This window comes from Bufo bufo, chromosome 1 (genome assembly GCF_905171765.1).
Source record: "Bufo bufo chromosome 1, aBufBuf1.1, whole genome shotgun sequence".
In the NCBI taxonomy this organism is placed as follows: Eukaryota; Metazoa; Chordata; class Amphibia; order Anura; family Bufonidae; genus Bufo; species Bufo bufo.
Genome location: NC_053389.1, coordinates 278,173,548 through 278,188,488, shown reverse-complemented (window position 1 = coordinate 278,188,488; position 14,941 = coordinate 278,173,548). Strand labels below are relative to the sequence as shown.

At 39.1% G+C, this 14,941-nt stretch overlaps 1 protein-coding gene across 4 annotated transcripts in view; it reads right to left on the bottom strand.

Annotated features, from left to right (window-relative positions):
• EBF1 (EBF transcription factor 1) overlaps positions 1-14,941 on the bottom strand; it is a 357,532-nt gene that overhangs the window by 303,707 nt on the left and 38,884 nt on the right. The window lies entirely within an intron of this gene.

The following is a 14,941-nucleotide window of genomic DNA, read 5'->3' as shown; positions in this document are numbered from 1 at the left end:
GTTATAAAAAATAAAAACCATTACTTACTTATCTGATCACCTACCAGTGCCACATTGGCACTACATCAGTCCCCCCAGTCTCCAATTTCTTGGTTCCAGGCTCGACACACAGGAAATGGCTTGGACTGCCCACTCAGCCAATCACTGCAGGTCACCTGTGAAGCCAGTGATTGGCTAAGGGAGCAATCCAAGCCATTTCTTGTGTGTCCTTCCTGGGACCAGGAAGTGAAGAGCAGCAGAGATCAGAGCACCATCAGAATGCCAGTGACTAAGGATTAATGAGGTGGGTAATTATTTTATTCTATTTTTAACCCCTTTTTATATTTAAAAAATAATAATATTCACCTGGAAAACCAGTTTAATTTATTATATATGAAAGCAAGGAGGGACAAGAAATCAGTGCAGACCCAAAGGTTTCCCCTCCTCAATTACCTTTGCAGCCACTGATGGCACAGGGTTTTAGGCTACATTCACATAACAATGAAAAAAAATGATAATTAAAAATATACACACTGTCAGTTTTTTATGGCTATTTTGCATCCATGTGCGCATCCATTTTATGGCCATTTGTCAATTTTTAATGCCCATTTTGATTCCATTTTTAATGGTCGTTAAAAACTTTGGCTCTTTTTTTTAAAAGTATAAATAAAGGCCCCATAGTGCCTCCAGTGTGAATAATGGCCCCCAGAGTGCCACCCCCTAGTATAAAAATACCCCCATTAGTGCCCCACAGGAATATTAATGCCGCCATTAGTGGCCCCCAGTATAACGAATGCCCCCATTAGTGGCTCCCAGTACTAATCATGCCCCTATTAGTTCCCCCCTTCCTCATTATTAAGAATGTGGGGAGAAAAATAGGACATGTCCTATTTTCTGAAGGCTGCTATTCACTGGTCATTAAAAAAAACAAAAACAGTCATTTGAATAGCCCTATTGACTTCAAAAGTTTGTGAAAATGGCCATGTGACACCAGTTTAAAAAAAAGCCGTCAGACAGCTGTTTCTCACTGGCATGTGAAAGTGTCTGTGCCTGAGCATCATTGAGATCAATTGGGGTCTCCAATGGTAGAAACGTCATTGGTGGCACATAAGAATATATGGGCCACTCGGTACCATACCAATAGTATAGTGTCCAAGCTTCCTGTTATTGATGCCCCAAGGTCCTACTTAATTATTATTTGTATTATTATTTTTATAAGCAGTACTATTAGTCCCACTTATCACAGTCAAGATAGGGTTATATAGAAAGTGTTGCATGACTCAATGACATTACCTGTAAAGAGGGTATCATACCAGACTGCAAAAATGCCTGCCTCCATTGAGTGTAATGGGATGAATTCCTCATAAAGGTGAGCAAAAGATATTGCATTATTACATTACATTAAGGGGATTTCAAAATGCTTTTTGGTGTACTGATCATGTCAGAGCATTCTAATCTTCGTGCAGCAGCTAAATAGTTAAAGAAAACAATGAAAGGAGAACGGGAGAATGGGTAGGATTTACTGGCGTTTACTTTTAATCTATGGTGCTTTTACTCTGTAGCTTATCAGCCCAATGTCAGCTTCCCTTTCCTCTTTTATACTCTGTGCATCGCCCCCCATGCTGCTGCTGGGGGACAGGACCCGAGTGTCTGTCAGCTTTTTGTCAGGGGAAAAAAAGAGAGAAGAAAAAGAAACGGAACAAGAGGCAAAGCAAAGCTAAGAAGAATCTATTAGATGTCACTGGGCTTTTGTATCCATGTCAATGATTCAGGATTAGAGTGTTTGAAATAATCTTATTGAGGAGAATCAAAGGAACCAGAGAGACAAGGCAGCCTCCGAAGCATATGGCAACAGCCTGGACAATATCTTATTAGGGATGTTTGCCCTGGCACCATTACCTCCGTGAGACATTATAAAACCAGCCATTCACCAACCTCTAGGTGCTACTGACACAGAAAAAAAAGTTTTCAAAAAGAAGGACTAAGAAGAAATTCTTTCTCCAAATTGCTACATAATAGACGGGAAAAAAAGTCTTGACTTGCACTCTTGGGGTGAAAAATGTGACAATGATACAGAAAAAGTTGGATCTACCTGGATATGTAGTTATATCTCTATTAGTGAGCCTGATAAACTGACGGTACAGCCACCTGTTAAGCAAAATTCTGTCCTTGTATTGGTGCTTTATGTGGAGCCTGAGAGGGTCACACAATAGAAACAGTGACTAACAGCTGAGCTACCCAAAAATTCTGAATATTTACTGGGAGGGTGTGTTGTAGCTCTAGATCCCCTCCTGGGTATGACATTATAGTAGCTGAATTAGTCTTATAAACTTCCAATAGTAATTGAATCAGGCTTGCGGCAGCTTTCTGCTAACAAACTAGAAAAGTCAATGCTCCGGTAAGACTAGATTTATACATCGGTTTGATGCAGTTCTCGGGAAGAGGGTGGGGGTGGTATGTGGGGATGTGGTGCAGCCCGAGGTACCATGCTGCATATCTGGTGGAGCTGTCCTATGCTTACCCATTTACGACATGAGGTAACCACCCTCTACCCTTTCTGGGGACTCGTTTTCCCTAACCTCAGAGGCAACCCTATTATCCATGTTTCCAGCCTTGATTTATAGTTCTAGAAGGAGCCTTTTAAGTTTTTTTTTATTCTCACTACTCAACAGATTATACCTTGCAGCTTGAGGTCCTCCACTCCTCCCACCCAGTCACAATGAGTAGAAGCCCTCAACCAGATCATGAAGATGGAGGAACTCAGGATAGAGTATGCTAGTTCAGAAAAAGCTTTCCTTCAAATCTGGTTGTCATGGTCTCAACTTAGATCTTCTCCTGACCTGATGGTATGAGTAGAAGTTAGGCTTCCATAGATTCAACTACATATAGATGCATTTTGAATGTTTACGTCAGCTAATGCACTCACCAGGATATGTTCTATGTACCTCTTCCAAAATGCCCTACCCCCTACTTCCCTTCCATCCTTTCATATCTTTGTGGTATCTTTGGTTTCTCCCTATTACAATTTGACTGCATTACATAGTGTATGTGTATTCTCCAGCAATATCTCAATGTAAGTCTGGACTTGGATTCTTTATTTTGTACATCTATATATACTCCGTGCAGGTCATTAATAAAAAAGATTTTTTGACTGACTCCTACAAAAAGCTGACGTCAAAAGCAGAAAATACATACCGCATTACAAATACATATATGATTTCAGTCTTGGTTTTCACTTAATTCTATGGAGACTAACACATTCCAGTGAATCAGTATGGGCTTCCAATCCTGGAACTTTTCCATCTATGATTGCTTTGAAATTTGGCAGCCATTTTTAACTCATCCATGGGAAAACGATGATGTTATGATTTCAATTAAGTCAGGAATTATGATTATATGGTCAACATGGTCAAAACAAATTGTCTGGCCCCAATCATGAGAAACAATGAAAGAGAACACAAACAGTGTTGGTTACCGTAAGCCGTCGGCATCTCTGGCTATCTCCTGCACATATAAACCTCAAGGGTCTATCAAGATCTTTGTATCCGTGATTACGAGAAGTCTTAGAAGGCGAATTTAAGCTGATCTACTTTCTGCAATGCCATCTTTTTCTCATTCTTGCACAGCAAACCTAATTAGCAAACTCACTCATTAGTCTTCTAGAAAAATTAGCACAGCTTATGCTAATTACTCCAGTAAAATTTAATAAACTCTTTGAAATAGGGATAGACTAATGAGGTTTTATTTATTGAACTAAAATAACGGTAAGGAAAAAGGTTAGGACACAGGGATACCCATTGTGGTAATAAAACTACAATTTATTCCATTCCAGCACAGGAATTTTATAGCTGCGCTTTTAAATTCAAATATGAGTTACAATTCGGATGTTAAATCAATCCTGAACTTAATTTAAAAGAAGAAACTCTCCTCCCCCCTCTTCCAGCCATGATTTGCTGCTCGGAATAACTTCTCGCTTTTAATGGGGGTAGTGAATTTGTGTCACGGAAATAGCTCCTTTCAAATGACATCATTGGATCATTAGACGGCATTTCGTTTCTGAGAAATCAGAGTCTTTGGGCATATTAACGGCACCTTACAAGCTACAGAAACACAAACGGGGGTTCACAGGAGTCTAAGAAAATCTGTGCGCTGGCCAAGAGAGCTCAAGACGTTACATACACTTACAAGGTGCCTGGAAAAATCACACCTTTAATATACTTGGCAATGACACAAGGACATCCCAAGAATGGAACATAAGATCTGATAGACTAAAAGGTTTTGGTATAGATAATTAATATTTTTATGTGAGCGGGGTTATCATGATTGTCGTGTGTTCCATGTATAGCTCGTGAATAAAAGAAGACTTTCTTAAAGGTTAATTCCCCTTAAAAGATATACATTCAGGTGTGACAGCAGTTAACCTTAAAGGGGTTGTCTGGTTTCAACAAGAAAATGAACAATGTGGAATAACCTAAAATAAGGAACTGAGAAGTACTTACCTAGCCATTCCAGATCTCTAGGCCAGGCTTTGTTTACCCGTCTGCAGCTGTGATGTCATGTTGACAGTACATTATCACTGCAGCACTAAGCCAATGATTGACCGGCAATCAAATAACATGACGTTCCTGCTGCAGCCGGGTAAACAAAGACTAGTGACTGTGAGTGTTTCTCATTTAGTTATTTTAGGCTATTCCGCAGCATTATTTTTTGCTGAAAATGGACAATCCCTTTAATATCCCTCTTCACCTCATGTTGAACTCACCAGAACCAAGAAAGCTGAGATATTAGGTGTTGTTTGATGGGTCCTCACATTTTATTCCTGCCACTTTCTCTTCCTGTGACATGATAGAAATAAGGCAGCCACAACAAAAGTTAGACTCTAGTGGCATGTGATTGACTCCAAAAGCATGTCTGGACGGCATTGTCTCTGTGAACCTTTGGGGTCCTATTTTATTAGCGATCCATATTTGTGTGAAAGCCTACCGAAGGGTCAATACTGTGGTGGGAAGTCAAACCCCAAGTTTGGCATTAGGAAGCAAGATATTGGGGATAATCATATCAAGAAGTCACATGCGCTGGATTACAAAGAATCTCCATGGATGGTAGGGTGAGTCATGGAGTAGCTGGAAGGCTATGAAAAGTATGGTCATGTTATTCCATAGGATCAGCCAAGACAATGTGTTCCTCAGCTAGTGAACCACGATGAAGATTATTGCCCAAAATCCAACCTTCGGAAGGACATTGTCTATAAGGTGGAAGCCAGTTGACAACATATCAGCCTCCATTCTGCATAGGTAAGCTATTTTTTTATTTTATTTTTTAAAAGTTGGTCGGTCAAACTGAGATCATCTATGAATTTAATAATTTATGGCACGGGTCTTAAATAGACCACTAGGTTTATTCTAAGTACAGAGGGGATTTCCACAGTTGGTAAGAAAATGTTGCTTGTTACATGGGAATCAACTCTTACAAGAAAAAAGTGATGTTTCCACCATTCTCTGCTTTATTACAGGTTATGAAACCTGACTGAAAGGGGGCATCATGGCTATTAAAAAACCACGGGACCTTTTCGCATTGTAATGGCAAAAATACAAGAAAAATTCTCTTTCATCCATATTCATATTACAGTATATTATTTTATGAAGTCATTTGATTGTGCCAGATCAAAAATCGGTAAAATACAATGACTTTGTTTACATGATGTCTCCCCATACCTAGGCTTGTACAGTATCTGTTCCTTTTTTTACACCACAATGAGAGTTGCAGTTTCGAGAGTACACCCAGGAGCTTCTATACGACATCCTGTGCAACCCTTCCCAATGTCGTCACAAGCCAACGCTGAGATATTCCTTTACCTTTACACATAACAAATCTATTTATCTTTTACTATCTATCTGTCTATTCACTGATTTGCTTACTATTATGTTCCCAAATCCCTTAAAGGATATTTTAGTATATTTTATATTTTAAAGCATACAAAGTGCTAAGATATAAATAAAAAAAAACACTTAACTTTTTTGTATATTTCACAAACTGCCATTCTGACATAATTCAGATTTTACTGTTAAATGGGAATACAGTGGATTTTCTTAGAGCTGAGGCCATTTCCCCCAGTGATCTATTATCTGTCAGCCCATCTATATCAATCTATCTATCTATCTATCTATCTATCTATCTATCTACCTATCTATGTAATATATCTGGCTTGCCATGCATAAATGATGCATCATATGTTATTCAAACTATATTTGTAAGTGAGTATGACTAATTCCCTTATACTGTAGGAGGGTGTAAGAATCTTATGTAAATTGCCCTATGTTGTCTTTCTTTAAATATGCATTTCACATCATGGGAAATTCTTGTTTTCTAGAAAGGACTGCCCAGTTCTGAATACCCACTGAATGCAAAAGAAGTGATTCCAGTAATTAAGGTATCAACTAAAAAGCAGCAAATATAAGAAATATGTATTATATTCACAAAATATATTTAAACAAAATTGCTTACAAAATATTACTGACAACTACACAAAGTATTACTGTTTATGCTACAACCCCCCCATAACACATGCAGAATATGGAAAAAGCAGGCTTGAACATATATCAGTGTACTAGATCTCACTATTAGACACATCATTGACCCAAGGCGGTTATTATTGACCTCTACACTGTGGGTTTATACAGTACAAAAGGCATTAATAAGCAGGTAAAATGTTTTAAATCAGGGTTCTCCTTAGAGAACCCAAAGGAAATGTGACACACTTCTTGGCTAATCACTTCTGAAGGGGCTCAGATTTACAAAATAGGAGTGTCTTGTAATTGTAAGGACATATGTGTGACTGAATTAGACTCTGTTGCATTGGAGAAGGGGCCATAGGTTAGGTTGTCCAAATTCCCCTTTCCCCTTGGTGACACAAACAAGCAAAAGATCTCTCATTCTCCACATAAGCAAACAATGGAGGGCTAAAGCAGCACCAAGGGGCCCATTGCCCTACGTTCCAACAATAAAACGAAAGATAAAAAAAAGCAGAGGGTGCTCTTGGATAGTGAAAAACTGGTGTACCACGGAGCAGAATCAGGTGTTGGCTGATAGGGACGGCCACAACAAGCCACACTACCTAGGCCAATGATGGCGAACCTTTTAGAGACCGAGTGCCCAAACTGCAACCCAAAACCCAATTATTTATCACAAAGTGCCAACACAGCAATTTAACCTGAATAATACAGTCCAGTATAGTCTATCTTCCATGGACTTTATTATTTAGCTATAATAGCCTGCCTACATTCAGTGAACTGCCTGTACTGTTCATAGTGCGTCCTGCGCTGAATGAATTGCAGGAAAAGTCTAAGGCATATTGGTACACCATAGACTTTTTCCAGGGTGCGAGTGCCCACAGAGAGGGCTCTGAGTGCCGCCTCTGGCACCCGTGCCATAGGTTCGCCATCACTGACCTAGGCCATGAAATTTAGATGTATGGCTGGGACAGTAAAATGATTGGTTAAGGAAATCCTTGCTACATTGTGGCAATAATCAGCACAATTTAATGGGGCCTGCTCTATGTATATCTAGGTATAATTGGTTATCTCCACTAATTATTTCACATTTAGACCTGAGAATGTACAGAAAAGCAGGCAGCTCCATCCTGGATAAAAGGGCCAACCAATTATTGGATGCTGGATTAAAGAAATTTCTTTTTTTTGTTAAACTCTCACTCCCTCTGTGATCATGACAAATTTATTTAAAAAAAATAATCACATTTTCAGAAGACAGCTTAAAATATTTTCTATTCTGTCTAAATCAATAAAGTGCTACACAAAATCAAACACAGAATTGTTCAGGCTGTGCTAAGATTTGCATGCTCAAAGAGATCAGGCTTAGAAATTAGGAATCTGGCAAACAGACTTAGATGCTGTTCTTTTTTTATCCTTTATTTGGGAGGGGGTTATTAGGGCCACAGAAAATCGACTATCCACATTACCATATCATGAACCATATCAACTATGCATATTACTGTATTTTTCTCCCAATAAGATGCATTTTTCCCCCCAAAAAAAGTGGAGGGAAAATGCCCCTTATCGGGCGAATACTAATGAGTGCTTCCATTATGGAAGCGCTCATTAGTACCGGGGACCGGGAAGCAGTGAAGCCTCTGTACTCACCGCTTACTCGCCCTCGGCTGTTGGCTGTGCAGTGGCTGCACACAGCGTGAGGGCGCTCTGTGACCTGACGCTGTGTGTGCCAGTTCACAGCACAGCCGGAGGCAGGATGAAGAGGATCGCGCTGGAGGAGAGGAGCAGAGGAGTCCGGAGAAGGAGAGGTAACTGTTTTTTTATTTTATTCCATATGAGACTTCTGGTGGCTGATATAACTTGGCTGGGACCCCGTGAGAGGCAATGGGGGCTAGTATAACGCTGCTGGGGGCTGTTGAGAGGCAATGGGGGATGATATACCTTAGCTGGGGGCTGCTGAGAGGCTGCTGGGGGCTGATATAATGCTGCTCAGGGCTGATGAGAGTCTGATAGGAGGCTGCTGGGGGCTGGTGAGAGGCAATGGAGGCTGATATAACACTGCTGGGGGCTGGTGAGAGGCAATGGGGGCTGATATAACGCTGCTGGGGCCTCGTGAGAGGCAATGGGGGCTGGTATAATGGTGCTGGGGGCTGGTGAGAGGCAATGGGGGCTGATAAAACTTGGCTGGGGGCTGCTGAGAGGCAATAAGGGCTGATATAACGCTGCTGAGGGCTGATGAGAGGCTGTTGGGGCTGATAGGAGGCTGCTGGGGGCTGATGAGAGGCAATGGGGGCTAGTGAGAGGCATATAGGGGCTGATGAGAGGCATGGGGGCTGATATGAGGCATATGGGGTCTGATGAGAGGCATGGGGCTTTTATCTGAAGTCTGATTGAGGGTCATTCACATTGAGGTCTGAGCTGAGATCTGATTGAGGGTCTGACCTAAGGTCGTATTGGGGTCTTATTAACATTGGGGGCCTGATTGGGGCTGTCAGCTGAGGTCTGATTAACATTGGGGGTCTGATTGGTGGTCTGACTAGACCACCAATCAGACTCTAAAACATAGGTGCGTCTTATGGGCCGGTGCGTCTTATAAGGCGAAAAATATGGTAATACATAATATTATCTAATAGGATAAGGACTGATCTAATAATAAGGAAATATAATAACACCATAATACAGTACATATAATGCATATGTATAAATCTTCTAACCATTCTTGATGAATCATTCTTACCATTATGACGAAAATAAATCACTGACTAATGCTGCTGTTATCACATTTACTTTAGTTCATAAGTAACCATTATCAAGTGGTCTTGAAAAGAAAATAATTTTTACAGCCACACCACCGTGTGTAGAAGTGACTCATTCATTACACAAACTTGGCAGTCAACCAGCAAAGCATATACTCTTTACAGCACAATTACATATCTATATATGAATGCAACCAACATTCAAGTACAAATACGGCATTAAAAACACAACACACGATTAGAAAAGAAGGGCTACTTTTTTTTCAGAAACAGCACAACCCTGTCCATAGGATGCATCAGCCTGAGAGTGCAGGGGTACTACATCTCAGCTCTGTTTACTTCAATGGAGATGCGTTGCAATACCAGGCGCAACCTATGGACAAGGATCCAGAGTGAAAAGCCACAATAAAGAACATCTCTCACTATGGAGAACCTGAGATGCCTGTGCATTACTTGGTAAGTCCATTCATTTCAACGGACAGAGTGTAATGCTTTGTTTCTCCTGTGGTGGCACTGCAAGGAAATTGAATACTTGCTGTGAGGTTCCATTACAGATTGCACTAGAGGTACACCCTGTGATCAGCCTGACATCGGGAACTCTTCATACATAAAGGGATTGTCCAAAGTAGACAACCCCTTTAAGCACAGGAAATAAAAGAGCATCTAAGGTACTAAGAGCTGTCATCATTTTTCCCTCTAACCCCTTGTTGATTACTTCTACCTTTTAGAAAATGCAGCTATATAAATTTAGCATTTTGTAATTCAAAAACTTTAGAAAAGGAAATGCATTTCCCAAAAATCAAAACATATTTGAAAATCAAAATTGAAATAATGTTTCTTTTTCTTCTTAATTGAGACTTAGATAAGATCAGTTTTTGCTCATGCTACGCTATACATTTTTTTATTCATACGGTACAAATGTAAAAAAAAAAAAAAATCAAATTCAACAAAATGCCCCAAAAATCAACAATATATTCTATAATATTTTACAGAAATCCTCAAAATCTTACATAAAACAGAACAAAATTAACAAGCTGATTCAGTTTGCTAGTTGTAAAAATGGCAGCATATCTTAAACAGTAACAATTTCACGCCCTACTGATCCAGGCCTCTTTACTGTCAGTCCTTGTTAATGCACTGTACACTTTCTACACTCAAAGGAGGGTTAATACACAGAGACCAGTAATGAGAACAGGACAGTGCGACGATATATCCAATTACGTAAGGCCTAACTAAAAATAAGGGAAAAGCCTTATACAGGAACTAATAACTACCCAGTGTAAAACTAGGGAAAGGAGAGAGGAAAAAATAATAAACAAGCCGGGAACAGAAATAATAGGTGAAAAACGAGCTGCAGTGTAGAAAAAGAAAGTTGTGATAAGAGGTTTAGTAACAGTAAACTATGATGACAAATACATAATTTTATATGTTAAAAATATATTTAAAATATAATATAATAGATACACAGCAGAAAGATAGGTATAAATAGATATTAAAAACACAGATAGCGAAATAGACGATAGATAGATAGATACGATAGATAGGAGATAGAGTTTGAAATGTAAATAGATTAATAGGTTGATATTGTCAAGAGAAGATACTGTAAGTAGAGACATTTTTTTTATTTAATTGAAATTAATAAATACCTATCCACTTCAGTCTATCTATCCATCGATTATATATGTTACCTATCTATCTATACAGTGATTTGCTTACTATTACATTCCCAAATCTTTTGTATTCTCTAGTTTAAAACCATAAGACCAACAATAGAAGATAACCGCTTTCACAGAATGCTTTAAAGTATTTTTTAGTATATTTTATATTTTAGAGCAGACAAAGTGCTCTACTTAAAGATATAAATAAAAATAAAAACACTTAACTTTTTACTGTATTTCACAAACTGCCATTCTGACATAATTCAGATTTTATCGTTAAATGGGGATACAGTGGATTTGCTTAGAGCTGAGACCATTTCCTCCAGGGATTTTTTCACAGATTAGTTCCTTACACAGACCATTCCTACTCGTTGACAGACACATTCCATAAACCAGCAAGGCCATTTGGGAAAAAAAATAAAATAACACAACAACTTTGGACTGTGATATTTCACATTCTAGCAAGTTAACCTATAATATATTGTGTGCACTTATATAAATGGATCAGGGTAGCTACCCCCGTACTATTTTTGGAAAATGTAAACAGAAAAGTAATAGTCTAATAAACTAATCCTAGTTATATAGTATTGATCCATTTACATGTGTATATATACAAACATTTAATGAGGGAATTAAAATCAACACATTGGCCTATTTTCAACACAGAAGTAAAGAGAAAATGAGAGGGTCCTTTAGCTAAAATTTTAACGGGGCCCCACTTTGGAGCTTTTTGCACCATCCCAGCATGACCAACATTTTTTTCTTTTACAGTGCCCACGGAAATTTGAATCACTGTCCATTAGGAACCAGAAGATGGCAAACCTAGGTTGGGACCTCCTCTCTCTATTGGCCCCATATCGGCATCATTTTTTTTTGGTACAGTGGCCCTTGTACAGAAGCATATATTATACTGAAATATGAACATTTATAAAATATTTTCCAAAAGATGAATCAGCTTTGTTCACACATGATTTTCAAGTCAGCTGCAGAGTCACTGGAATGGGGCTAAACTGGGACACCAGATACAGATATGGACACCAGATATGGACAAAAGTGGTGCTGTTTTTGGGAGAATGCAGCCATTTTGTTCTAATCTCACACAACTCCCTTTAATTAGAGACTTTATCATCTTGTCTTGTCTCATCTATGTCCAAATTCTTTTTGGCTAAACACATCTAAATTTAAAGTGGTTGATCACTTTCTGGTTACTTGTGACTAATGTGTTCATAAGATGACTATATAGCACTTAATAATATGACCTTTGTTAATGCTGTGTGCTGTTTGCTATATTTCATAAGCCATGCCCACTTCTTAGGTAAATCTTCTGCGCTGTCCACATAGGGGTCCCATCCATAAGATGAATGCTGATGGAGAGTCATGTGACACATAACCCAGCCTCCTCCGTTCTAAAACAATGTATTTGAATGCAGGAGGCATCACATAGAGGTGATTTGGCTGGTACCATGACCCTCTATCAGCAGCCATTTTATAGATGGGACCTCTGGGTGGACAGCACAAAAGACTTGGCAAACAAGGGAAACACCTTATGAAATATAGAAAATGGCACACAACGTTAACAAAGACTATATTAGTAAGTGCCATATACTCATCTTACAAAGACCAGAAAGTAGCCAACCCCTTTAATGAAAAGCAATGCCTAAAATGGCTAAACAAAATATCAATTTAAAACATACAAACTGTACATTAAAGAGGATCATTTTCCGCCTAGTAGAAAACTAATGGCTACTTTTAACACTTACAAAAAGAGCACTTTTAGGACCCTTTCACCTATGCCCAGCAATCAGCTCACTCTGGTGTGAAGTGGAAAACACCAGACGGGAACCGAGGCCAGAACTGATTCCATAGCTTTCTATAAGATCATGCACATATATCCGGCACATCAGTTGTGATGTCGGATGCCAAATAGCGCCGGACAGAAAAACGTTGCATGCTCAGTTTTTCTGTCTAGCATTTTCAGTGAAGCGACCAATATATAGATGACATTCAAGTAACTATTTTGTCATAATTCAGCCCATGGATAGTGAGTAAGTCAGATAAGAATATTGAATTTCGTATACTTCAACTACTATGCATCATCAAATGGGGACTTGAGTTGGAAGGACAAAGATTCCACCATCAAGCGTTATAGACATCTTGATACACTCACATATATTGTTGTCCATATTCCAAAACCAGAATACAAGGATACCAAAGTTTATGGATCCTACTTAACCAGGCATCTAAAAAACCTAATGAGCAATGTATGAGTTATATGTTTTATTTAGAAACAGAAGACAAGACCAACAAAAAAGATGAATACACTCCATTTCACTCCACTACACTTCACTACACTTCATACACTCACATATACTGTAGTTCATGTTCCAAAACCAGACTACAAGGACACAAAAGTCCATGGATCCTACTTAACCAGGCATCTAAAAAAGTAATCAGCTAGGTAGGACCTATTATATGTTTTATTTCGAAACAGGCAAGACAAGACCAACAAAGAAGATGGTTGAGCACATTTTACAAGAGCTTCTCTTGGTAAAGGGTGTAGTGTAAACCCACCTCTCCTCACACTCTAGCAAATGAGCTAGACAGACCTGGTCTCCAACACCAGACATCCATCTATCAGGTACATAGGACATGGATATGATATACACAAAGCTAATTGAGATCAAAGCCACATAAACCAAATCTTAATACATGCAGTATGGTAGGTCACATGATAGTATCTACCACCCATTGCCAACAAGATGGCCATTTTGTTGGCTAATTAAAGTCCCAAAATATGTTGAGTGGGCTTGGTTCAGGAGTCATGGCCCATAGTCAGTGTTCAAAATCCTACTGGTCATGGTGGATTCAAAGGATGTATTCTCATGAAAAATTGGTGAGGCCACAAAATGACTGTCTTGGCAATGGGGGGACGTTACCCTCACAATGAAAGCACCAGTGACTTTTTATTTTATTTTAAAATGTAATGTTGTGCATAGATAAATAAGAATTCCCAAAAGAATTCCACCTTCTTTCTATTTTCCCCTGTCCCCAGAGACATCCTATTTTGCTGACCCAGACTACCTTAGGAAACACCATCTCTCCCTCAGTCCTAATTACAATACTTCTGGTCCCTGCTCTGCCCAGACAGCCTTCTCATAGGGAACATTGATGTGGATGAAAAACACAATCCTCAGGAGGGCCTGAAACTCTGCTGACATGTCTGCTTTTATAAATACATGTATATTAAAATAATCTTAACCACCCTTTTTTAGAACTCCATGTTGTTCTTATCCTCTGTTATTCCTCAAGAAAATACAGTATATAAATCGACAACCGGGTGTTACCATTCCCCTTGTCCCTACACGCTCTGGCGCTTTCCAATCAGTGCTAATAGCATTGGAACATGTATGGCCACACTCTACTGAACCTCTTATGGAGGGCTGGTAATGCCCAGAATTATTTTCCTTTATACATTTCCAGGAAGGCTAACAGAGGAATGGCACAAGGCATAATTGCTAAAAATTGTGCCAGCATTGTTATTCAAAAACATGTAATGACTAAAGTAGACATGTGAGGAATGCAGGTAAGACCTTTATAACATGGATCAGTATCTTCATCCGTGTTTCATCAGTGTTTTCTATGACAATGCTGACTGGCCAGGGCACAGGGCCAAAAGAATTGTCATTAGGACTAGGGGAGGGATGCATTTATGTAGAGCAGCCTGACTAATAGCAACAGCCTATTTATATAGACATTTTAATTGATGTATGTCCTCTATTACAATGGTGGCCCTCTTCGAGATTCTCCTTTAAATGCCGTATATATAGGTAGGTATAGCAATTAAATAGATCTGATCTTAGAGTTACTGTACTCATTAAGAGAGTCACCATTGTGAAGCCTAATGTGGATATAATAGTGTGCCATAGATATAGCTGTATTTAAGGTTTTTGACATCTAGCTTTATTAGTACAAAGCCAGGTAGTTTCATGAAAGCCAACGTGTGTTTGGCGTCTCCCATTTACAGTAATTCCAATGATCGGTC